The sequence below is a fragment of the Dermacentor albipictus genome, chromosome 1, assembly GCF_038994185.2.
Source record: "Dermacentor albipictus isolate Rhodes 1998 colony chromosome 1, USDA_Dalb.pri_finalv2, whole genome shotgun sequence".
NCBI lineage: Eukaryota > Metazoa > Arthropoda > Arachnida > Ixodida > Ixodidae > Dermacentor > Dermacentor albipictus.
This window is the reverse complement of record NC_091821.1, coordinates 234228339-234238878: the sequence shown is the minus strand read 5'-3', so window position 1 is coordinate 234238878 and position 10540 is coordinate 234228339.

Sequence of the window (10540 nt, the reverse complement as noted above, 5' to 3'; positions counted from 1 at the left end):
GAAGCCAAAGTGCGCGCCTGACACAGCAGCCGCGCACATTGTCTTCAATGAAGAAGAATGGAGAGTGTGTGCGTGAATATGCGTAGGTTGTGCATCGGGGATCTGTTGATAAACGCACTGGCTAAGCTCGTGCAAACGGAAGTAGTTGCAGGTGCTCACACTTATGCTAGTCCATATGGAAATAAGGAAAGTGGAGCGGGCCATGAGCAAGGGATCCACCGAGCATGGCATTGCCAGAAGAATTTCTCCACTACTTTATTAACACATCTCAAACCTTGAACACTAACCTTTCATCAGTCCTGCAGTAAGGAACCGTCAGAGACAGCATGTATCACCTTCTTTCGTCAATGGCAGCGGTTGTTTCCACCTTCCCCTTCACGTGGCATTTCCAAAGCACTTTCCCAAATGTTAAAGATGGCATTTCGTTACAGGCCCAGGAACATGAAAAACACGTTGCTTTATCACAAGAGAGGTGACCCCCATTATATGCACCACACATTGACAATGAAGGCAGAAAGGAACTAGATGGAACTGAAGCGAGTGCAAGCCAAATGATCGTGTTTACAGTATTACCTACACTTAACATATTAGCATTGTCCTCAAGCAATATATTATATTGTTTGCTGTTTTTCATAAGGATTTTACTTTAAAAGCGTTCTTTGATGTGCTAACACTTTTGCGAAAATTGAAAAGCTAGTCCTTCTAAGTCATAGGTGCATTAAGCACTACTGTTGTTTGTTTCTCCTTATTGGTGTACCCAACCTGTACTTAGAACTACTTTGGGTTGGTAGTTATTAACTTATAATTGTTAAGTGGGTGGAAGTGTGATATGCCATATTTTACTGTGCTCGATTTTATGCACAAAAAAATGCCAAGTTCTGCCAATATTGTTAAATAGCTTTTTGTCCACGCCCCCAATATTTGTACTTTGTATTTTATGTTAAAATAACTTTGACTTGATTTGAACCAACATGGACTTTGATCCCGTAATGCACACCACAGTTGTTGGGTTACATACATATTCGAAAAAGTGAATGCAAATGTGCCACCGCCGTGCCCAACATCGCAGTTAATGCAAGAGCTCATGTTGACATATGACAATGAAGAAGACAGCAGTAATGGGCGGCACATTATGAATGTAACGCACGCGTCGCTAGGTCGTCTGGCATCCGGGGCCCATAGGTATTCTGTCACCCCCCCCCCCCTCCGGCTATAGTCGAGGAAGGCAAGGATATCAACAAGTTCCGGGTGTCTTCAGACGTATATGACCCCCCCCCCCCCCACTGGCCCCTTGCACCCGGGGCCCACGGCCCCCCGGCCCCCCCTGTTGCTACGCCACTGGTAACGCACCAAGAAAGAAAGCTTTTCAAAGCCTTCAAAATGTGCTCGGAGCCACATCTTCTAAAACCGCGCGAAACATAAAGAAATGCAGCATAAAAGCGATTTGCAACGATTCCCAGAAGGCACCGATAGTCCTCCGACGAACAAAACGAAACAAGCAATGAGTAAGTCTCGCCTGTAGACAAGGCTATTATTGGCACTCTCAGAACGCTTTCCAAATGCAGGAGTTTTCTGGTGTTATAAAGAGTTAGTGTGCCCATAGTGTGTATGCCTAATTGAGAAGTGGTTTTCGTGCATCCAGATATAAAATCATGAAGGTGCCTGTTCATCAAAATTATTTCCCTACCCTGAATACAAGTATTCCTTGAAAATAAGTGCCCAGCAGACAATCCGAGATGTTCACCTTCAACGTTTATTAAGGTACATCAGGGACCTCTGTATATTTTTCTTTCATGCGTAGCTGTAAATAGCTGCCAACACAATACGTAAAATGCACTAAGACACATTAAGTAAGAACTATATTTAATGTAGGCACTAGGAGCGAATTAGAGCTAGAGCATTCATGTACTCTATTAAACAGGAATACCTTAAAGGACTCTGACAATACGTAAATGGCAATGTAAGTGCAGGGTGGCCATGAATCAACGATGAAATTTCTTCATTGTTGTTGCTTCTAACAGGCACCAGTTTTTATGGCTTTATGATCAGCAAAGTGCTTCTCATTGGCATTACATGTTAGTAACGAAATCTGACACTGTTATACTGAGCTAGACATTACACTGCTCAGCAGTCAACCGTGTGTGTGTGCATGCGTGTGTGTAGATGCTTGCTCACTGTGATACAAGATGTCATCTGCTAACTACCAGTGCACTTACAGGCTGCACTTAGCTGTAACGAATTAAAAAAAAATTCTATGGCAGACCACATAATTCTAACCAGTGAACTAAATTACTCAATGAGGCGGCCTACTAACTGCTATGAGAAATCAAAATGTTTAATTAACTAATTAACATACAACACTTATCATCTTTTTAATTACTCATTTTACAACACATATTTCCATTTATGAATTGTAGCTGGTGAGTTTGCAAGGCTTATCCACTTGGAACGAGTTCTCAGGATTACACCTGCTTTGAGACATTAATTTGCAAAGTGTCCGATAAAATGCATTGGCGTTCCAGTTACTTTTGTGCTTAAATGAATAAAACAGCATTTTCTTTAAAAGTAAGAGGAACAGTGTATATTTACCGCAACTTTGACGACGCATATATCGAAACCAGTGCTATCCTCAGAATTCGTTGCAAATCGACATGCCTTGCATACTCACTAGCTACAATTAGTAGATTGAAATTTGTGCTATAATGTAATTAATTTCAAAGTTAGAGTAACTATGTTAATTGTTCAATTAAGCATTTTGAGTCTTGTAAAAGTAATGGCTGCCTCATAGAGTAATTTAAAATGTTGAAGGGTCAGAATAGTGCTATCTGCCATGGGCAATTTTTAAAAATTTTGCACAGCTAAAAAAAAAATCACCCTACACACACATCCGCATTCTATATCAGCAGCATAAGCTGAAAGTAAAAAATATTAGCGCCAACTTGCAGCTTTCACGGCTACACAGCCTTCAGTGGACCCAATGATCAAAATGCTTGCCGTATATGTGCGCCTATGCCAGGGTCTCAAAGTTGGAATAATCAAGATAAAAAATTATGCAGACCCAGTGCACATGTTGGAGTCTACGTGAAGCGAAGGTTCACATATATTGGGCATTCAATGTTTACGTTTGCCACCACAAAGGTCATAATTCTGATCTCATGCAATCTGTATGTTTATGACCAGAAGCTTCCCTGAGCATCTAATACTGGCTTTCAATGCTTTCTCTTCAGCTGTGTATACATTGTTCCATGTGGAACACATTTTTGATTCATGCCACATAATAAGCCCAGTATTTCTATTAAGCCTGTTTAAAGAAGAATGCAGTACAAGGAAATAAACAGGAGTTTCAAGCACAAAGAAATTTGCTTTACTGATGGTCTTCTGCTTGCCATCTCTGCCATCCTACAATGCCTCACATTGGCTGCTGCTCACAGACTCACTTTAGCACTTTCAACAATTACAAAAAGTTTCTTGTCATACTACCACGCAATTAATTTCTGTTCATGTTTTCAGTCCTGGGGAAAATTTCTAACATACGGTACTGAAGAAAAAATGATATTCTTGTTTCCTGTGGAAAACTCATTACCTACCTACTGTAATACCCCTCTCCCGACAAGTCTCTCAATAAGCATCAGTTGACCATGTGGTGGCTCCTAGAGACGCACACCTTTCCTACACCGTCCCTTTGCCAATACACCGCATTGCAAAACATGCCATGCGCAGATCTCAACCACATTATCTGGGCATGCCCCACAGCACTACACACCATCAAACACAGCACCAATGCTACATTCAGAGAATCACCATGCCCGCAGTGGGAGGCCATGCTGCTCAGCGAATGCCCAGGGGACCAACTCCGGGTAGTCCAGCTGGCTGCTGCCACCACCAAGACTCAAGGTCTGGCTGCCGCATAAGGAAGGGGGGCTCGGGTGTGGCTAGCCTCCTGGCGCCCCGCCTCCCTTGACCTCAGCAAGGACTTTCAATCAAGTTTTGACTCTCTCTCTTGCCTATTATAAGGCCACATATGTGCAATTTACCACACTGAGCAAAGACTGACAGCAGTGACTAACTGTATTGACTCAGAAAAGACAGGCTCCCTCAAGCAAATGACCCAGCTTTTGCTCTCCACAGCCTGACCAAGCCTACAATTTGTCACCGAGTGCTGCACCCTTTCTTGTGTTGACCCACAGAGTGGAGAACACACCAGAAACCTGAATGCCCAATTCCCCCAAATAGCAGTCATACTTGTGTCTCATAGTCTTGACACCTAGTGATGACTATGGGGTGAAGCAATAAGAGGTCAGTGCACGTAAGCAGCGACAAGGGTGCGTTGAAATGCAAGAGCCGCAATTGAGAAAAGGGAAGGTCAGTTAGACTACCAACTCTGGCAGCAAGAGTGGGCCCAACCCTATCCATTGCGCACTGTGCCGTTTTCTTCTTTTTGTTTTTCTACATTGCCTTTATAACCACAGTCTGGAGCACTCATAGGCAGTCTGGACTCTAACCACATAGTCGTAGAATGGTGAGGCTCTGCTTATTAGCAGCATCCTGGGCTCTAACCCCCAGCAAAGCATAGAAGGACGAGGGCCTGCTAAAGCTCTCCGCACTCTCTATAAATATAATTAGTTGACCTGGAAATACAGTTGATCCATAGTTGTTCAATGCCTCCTGTCTTTTACTTCACCCCCACTGAGCTACATTACACGGTCCTCGTCCCTCAACCCCATCCGCCCGGGAAAGGAATCGTGACTCTACGTTTCTGAGCTATTAGGAAGTTGTGCTTTTTTTTTAAAATAATGTCAAGCAGGGTGTGCACTGTTGCAGCCAATGGGACAGAAATGAATAACATCTTGTCAATTGACGGCACCATAAAGTTCCATTTTCCATTTTTTTAGGATCGTGCGAATAGTTATTTTTGAGACCAAATCAAATACAAATAGAAAGGCCAGGGGTGAATTGAATAGATTTCGAATAAACAGCCGTTACCATAATTAATATAAACCAATGTTCACATCCTAGTATTCTTAAAGTTGTCAAATTTCTGTCATTACATAGTGCATTATGAAGTGTTGTTTATTAAAAGCACAAATAGAGCATTAGGAGCAAACAAGTACTTTCTTCACATGTACAGGGCCGTTCAGAGAGCGCAAATGATCGCTGTATATATAGCCTGTTAAGTATGGTTTATGTATAAGCAAGTTCTTATGTTTTACGTCTATACTATGCCTGCAGAGGTGAAAATACACCATATTTCGCTCCAATTTATTGTTTAATTCGGCTTTAGTTGAAGTTTCAGAATATTCGAAAAGTATTGGAAAAATATTCGCATTTATGAATAGTGACAATTAAATTCGAAGACTGAATCGAATAAAACACACTATTCAATTCATTATTCGAAATTTTCGAATATTCGCACACCCCAAACTTTGTTAATTTTCTGGTGCTCACTGTTGCCTGCATTTCTGAGTTGGTGTGAGAGTGGATGAGTGTGTGTGCTTTTTGTCGTTTAATTTCTCGTTTCATCTATTGCAACATATTAAATCTACAATACCTTGCCAAACCTTTCACTCAGCTAACCTCTCTAATTATCATTAAATTTCTCTCACCAGCGCACACATACTTCCACTTACTGGTTTATGTATACGGTTTCATATTGATACATTCTTGGAACATGCAAAGTTGTGTGCACGATGGGTCAACTATGCAGTGCAAATAACATGCCAGTGAATGTTGAAGCCATTGCCCTAGGCTAGTGGTCTGGCATAACGCAGTGCCAAGTTTCTGACCAGTTTATCTCAGAGGATCCAAAATGCAAAATATGATAAGTTTTGTTCACTACTGTAAATGCTAACATAGCAAATCATACTGCAGTCACTGCCATAAAATTATCCTTTGACATTGCACCAGCTCTGCCAAACAGGCTTTTGTGGAAGTTATGGCAAGAGAGGTACAACACAACGAAAGTAATGACTGTTTGAGAAGGCCTTAGTCCTCTGTCTACTGTGTACATTTGAATGCTACAGACATAGGTTTATATGTTACCCATGCTTTATAACACCAAGTTTGTGACATTTAAAAAAAAGTCAAGATTAGGATCATGTCGAACTTAAGGCACCGTATAAAACAAAAACAAGCATTTTTACTGCGGGAAACAATGGTGTGAAATTCACAGCATTAACCAATGGCATATGGATACAGCTGTCCTACAAAAATATTCGATATTAAACTGCAAAGCAGCATGAGCTGCTACTTATGCCTTATTCATAAAAAAATATCAGGAGTGACCTATAAAGAAAAAATTTTCCAAATACCAGGAACAAATAATGGCCTCCATACAAGACAAAGGCAATCAACAGTGGACACACACTACGGATCAGAATTACAGGACAGCATAGCTTCCAGTGAAAAGACAGGAGAAATTATGAACCTTTCCCGATATTATTTACATGGTGCTCATGCAAACCATTGTAGTGTATAAATAAACCAAACTACTAATTCACAAGTTCCAAGGAAAATCATGTCGCCGGAGAAAACATCCCTAACTACCAGAGGTGGTGTCAGTATACTTCTGTTGGGTGGGGGTAGGAGGGAGGTGAGCAGAACATGATTCTCCATTTTTGTTGGGGATGCAGGAGGGCACTTCCATCACTCTACACGGTGGAAGGAGGGGTGCAATGGGGTGTAAGGAGAGGGCAGAAAGAAATAGCAGAAGGTTAGCTGGCCCCCTTGCCTTTACAGCTGTCCCTGCTCTTTACCCAAGCCAGTAACCACAATGCAAATGAAAAGGCTAAGTGATGGATGAAAGCTCTGTGAAATGTCAAATCACTAGAAAAAACAGGCAGATTTTGTTTAGCAGTCTGTTAAACATATTGCTACAAAGAAGTTGCGTAAAAGTAGGCCAATAAGGGTAATTTAAGCATATGTGAATGAAAAATTGAAATCAGGGAGCAGAATTAGCATTAGAGTGAATCCTATTTTGTAAAGCATGTGATTCAACGTAGAGCACGCATAATTGTGAATGTGCGGTTTGTCAGACAAGTGTCAAAGGCTACAGTTCTTGTTGGAGCATGTAATCTCCTGCATTAATACTGCATACACCAGCACATAACTGCAGCAAGACTGGGCTGTGATCTTGGTACCCAGAAAGGCCGCCAACCATAGCTCCAATGTACGAACACCGACATGCTACTGTGAGAAGAGCAGTGGCCCTTACTCTTTTGTGGCAGACTGCATTATGTACAGCGCTCAACAATTGAAACACGATACCAGGAGCACATGGCTGCCGACCTTTTTTTGTGCCACAAGTGGCCACTCAGGACACTGAGATGATGCATTTTTATATCACATGAAAGCGTGAGCCTTCGTGATGCATTGTGACATAATTAATTCAAGATGAGTTAATTAATTGAACACATTCAAGAAGCAACGTGAACTATTCAATATATACTGGAGCAGAGGGACCTTGCCCCTGAATTTAAACATGCCGAGATTATGCTGATACCAAAGCCAGGAAAAACACCCTGCCTGGAGAACACAAGGCCCTTTTCGCTCACGTCTTGCCTTGGCAAACTGATGGAATGCGTGATCTTAGACAGGCTACAGACGCATATCGAAGAACATTAACTGATGCCGAACATGATGTTTTGTTTTCGGCCCAACTTGTCAATGCAAGACGTGCTTCTGCAGCTCAAGTAGGAAGTGCTGAATACAGCAACGCCGTACTGCCCGAAAGCTATTCTTGCACTAGACAAAAAGGGGGCCTTTGTCAACGTGGGGCACGAAGCCATACTCGCAAATTTCAGTGACACAAATTGCGGCCGACGAACTTACAACTATGTTAGGGCTTGCCACAGATTGTACAGCCACAATAGGACTGGGGAATGTGAGGTCACAGTCAGTAGGCACACCTAATAGAGGAACGGCACAAGGAGCAGTGCTGTCGCCGACACTTATGAACGTGGCCATGATGAAACTCCCAGCCCAACTCAAGAAAATACCAGGGATCAGACATGCCTCATATGCAGATGACATCATGATATGGACGGTCGGAGGGTCCATAGGAGAACAACAAGAGCATTGCAGGAGGCAGTGGACGTCATAGCAAGATATGCGGAGACGTGCAGACTGCAATGCGCACCAGAAAAGTCGGAGCTCCTCATAATCGAGAAGCACTCACGAGGATGACCAACAACCCAGGAACCAACCATCCACCTGCGATTAGGTCCTAGAGAAATCCCCAAGGTGGACAGACTTCGTATCCTCGGCTTACACATACAAAAAGACGAGGGTGAAGGATACGCCACACAGAAGCTACAATACACGACCACGCAGGTCTGCGCATGATTTAACAAATTACTAGCAGGAAGAGGGGACTCAAGGAACAGGACCTGATCCAACTAGTGCAGGCTCTGGTTGCGAGCCGCATTGCGTACTAGGCAGCATATTTAAATTTCAGCAATGTGGAAGTGGAGGTATCGACCAGCTGATACACAAGGCATACAAGGAAGCGCTTGAACTCCCACCCGGTACGGCTACTTTTCGCCTCGAGGAGACAGGTTTGTACAGCAACGCACAGGAAATTGAAGTTTACTCTCTCTCTCTTACCAACTCGCCCAATTCTTAATTCTGATACGCTATATTTTGGTGTGTGTTCATATATAACATGCACATTTGGTCTGGATTTCCGCTGTGTATCATTTATGTATTTTTCCATAATACTAAAATGAGAGAGACCGGTTGCACTATGATAGCAACAACATGCAAAGAGCAAGTCTGTGTGTAAACTACTGTATTCTGCTGTCCTGTTTCTCAATTGCCGTATTACTGGACAACTGCGGGAGCCCAGCCAAGGGTCTCCCAGTATTTGCAACAACAAAATGCTTAGTAATTTAACTGCACGAGTCTTCTACACCCAAAATCTAAATCTGGGTTACAAGATGCTGTAGCGAGAGCTCTGAATTACTTTGGTTGCTGGGACTAAAATACAATCCTATTTCTGTCGTTTTCACGCTTTGTCAGTGGCTCAAGCTGTGCTCCATGTTATCACTAGGATCACACAGTCATGAGTGGTGGATGATAAGAGAGGAATAAAGTCAAGTAAAAGGAACTACTGCATCATAATGGCCTTGAATTCCTAATGTTCACCAAAACTTCAGCACATGCATGCTTTGCAATCCACCTCCACAGAAATCCAGCTATGGCAGCTACGAATCAAAGGCACATGACATAGTCAAAGGTGAGAGGTGTAGCATACAACAGTGTCATAATTACAGTTGTGAATGAATAGATGGCCATAATTCTGCTGTGTTACAAGACAGTGAACCAGGTTTTAAAGCAATGTGCAATTTGCCTGTAGTCCCACATGCACGAAACCCAGATTGGCAAAAGTCCGCTAAATTTGATTGATGCTAATATGCACCTTTCTCTACATAGTTTAGTAGATTTGTGAAAGAGAATGTGCAAGCAGAACCAAGAGCAGGTTTATATACAAAAAAGTGTAATGCACTTAGTATGACTGGTTAAGTTCTGTTGCTGTAACTTCCAATCACACAAACTGCCACAAGATTGTGCTGAGTGTTGCTGAATCTAAATTTCCTACTTTTTCATCACGGTAATCCTAAAGAACTGCTCAGGCCATGCAATGCATTCCATGTGCTTATTACATTCTGCACCTAGTGTTGTCTTCTTGAGGCAAGTTCGCTGTTGATCTTTGTATTCACTGTACTTACTACTACTTTGTAGAATAATGCCAACATAGCACTGCAATTCTGTCTAAATACATTAACAATAAAGAGTTGAAAATCTAGTTAGCTTACAGATAAGAAACAGATTATTATTATTTGACTTTGATTCTTACGCTAATAATTCATGTACGCCATGATCCCCTTTGATTAGTTTTCCTGTTGGCAGAGAGAGAAACAATGAAACAGCTCCAGAATTATGGATCAAACAGGAGGAAGTTTTCATACTGTGCGGTTCTGCAATGAGTCTCAGATTAAAAATAAGGAATTAGGCGTCAAAACGCAAATTTTTTCCCGACTAAGCAACAAAGCCATGGCAGACATCACAATTTGTGGCGATCACCAACATTATTATTAATTACCAAATTTCAATAATTAGCTTTTAAATTATTGATTGTGGTAGGCATATTGTAACTACAGAATTTAACTTGGCAAGTGCTCGAGGCATAACCTTTTGAGAGAGACTGTGTCTAGCACCAGTTTCCAAAAATATGGCCATGAAATGTATTGCTGTTCCAATCAGGTTTTCCATAATGCATTTTTCCACTCTGTAAAAATATTTACTGGCACGGCAATGCATTTTGCTGCAGGCTTTGATTGAAAGGATATGCTTTGAAAACTGGCCGACTACAATTACAACATGCCTCCTAAAGTCAATAATTAAAAACGTATATTTGTGAAGTTTTCTTAATCCGTTGGCAATTATGTGCAAAAATTATGATTTCGTCTTGAATCCCCTATATTTATTGATCTGAAACAGGCGTCACAGGAACACTCGGTATATCATATTTATGCTTGAATAC